We start from the raw sequence: 1,062 nt of genomic DNA on the forward strand, positions 1-1,062 counted from the left end.
CAGCAGTCTCATATTTCATAATACAGAAGGAAAGCAATTCTGAGAAGCGTGAGAGAAATGCCAGTGCAAGTTTAGGTGGTCGATAAATTAGCATAATCATCACTGATGACTGACCTTTTAATGTCCATAAAAGCTGGATATAGAGTGACGGAGAAGGTGCCTGGTTCCTTACAGGCAGCAGTCTGAGTATAGAGCAGTGAGACACCCTCCTTTCTGAAGGGGAGGGGCTGTTTGCCTTAAGGATTCTGCTCCATCACAGTATTACCATGTTTCAGTTAAGAATATAAGATCTAGTTAATTAATCAATCATAAAAACACTGGTTACACTTTACCTGTGGGGGCACAAGTAACTTAGTAACTCAGTTACTACTCAAGTACAAATCATGAACACATATAGTAACTGCATGACATACATGAACTGATATGATTGATTAATGATGAACAAACATGACATCAGAATGTAACTAACAATTATTTTCTGCTTAATTAATGCATTAAGTAAAAGGGTACTACTACATTATTTGTGCCCCCTCAAAGTGTTACCAAAACATTTAGTTATTCAGTGAGCTGGCACTGAGTAGTGTCATCTTGGGTGTGTTACCTAGTTGTGTCGAAGTTTTGTTCATTACCAATGAAAATTAAATTTGAATAATTCCTCCTTATAATTCCCGTAACACTGAGAGAATTGCCGCAGTCTGTGATAATGGGTAGGTATTTCACAGTGATCGGTGAGTTCTGGGTGGGGTTTACTCATGTATTCATCTCCTATCCAGTTGGTGACTTATCTCTGTCATTATCCAGGGCAACTTTGAGCTGGTCTGCCAACACGTCGGAGCCAGAGAAGCTTGGATGAAGGTCATCTCTGCGATCGTCATGGTCTATCCCAAATGGTCCCCGTTATCCGTATAGTCTACGTGTTTGTCCACTTTCCTGGCAGGGGAGATGCCATGATCATGAGGGTGGTTCACCGAGGGCTGTGTCGACCCCTGTGAATTCCCCAAGTGTGGGAATCTTGACTGGATACATTTTGGTAGTGGGAGAATGCGTTTGCACTCTGCCCTC

General features: G+C 41.8%; 1 pseudogene; it reads left to right on the forward strand.

The window, feature by feature from the left end:
• Window positions 1-922: 922 nt before the first annotated feature.
• LOC111851494 (U1 spliceosomal RNA) lies at window positions 923-1,062 on the forward strand (annotated as a pseudogene).

The sequence above is a fragment of the Paramormyrops kingsleyae genome, chromosome 7, assembly GCF_048594095.1.
Source record: "Paramormyrops kingsleyae isolate MSU_618 chromosome 7, PKINGS_0.4, whole genome shotgun sequence".
Classification (NCBI taxonomy): Eukaryota; Metazoa; Chordata; class Actinopteri; order Osteoglossiformes; family Mormyridae; genus Paramormyrops; species Paramormyrops kingsleyae.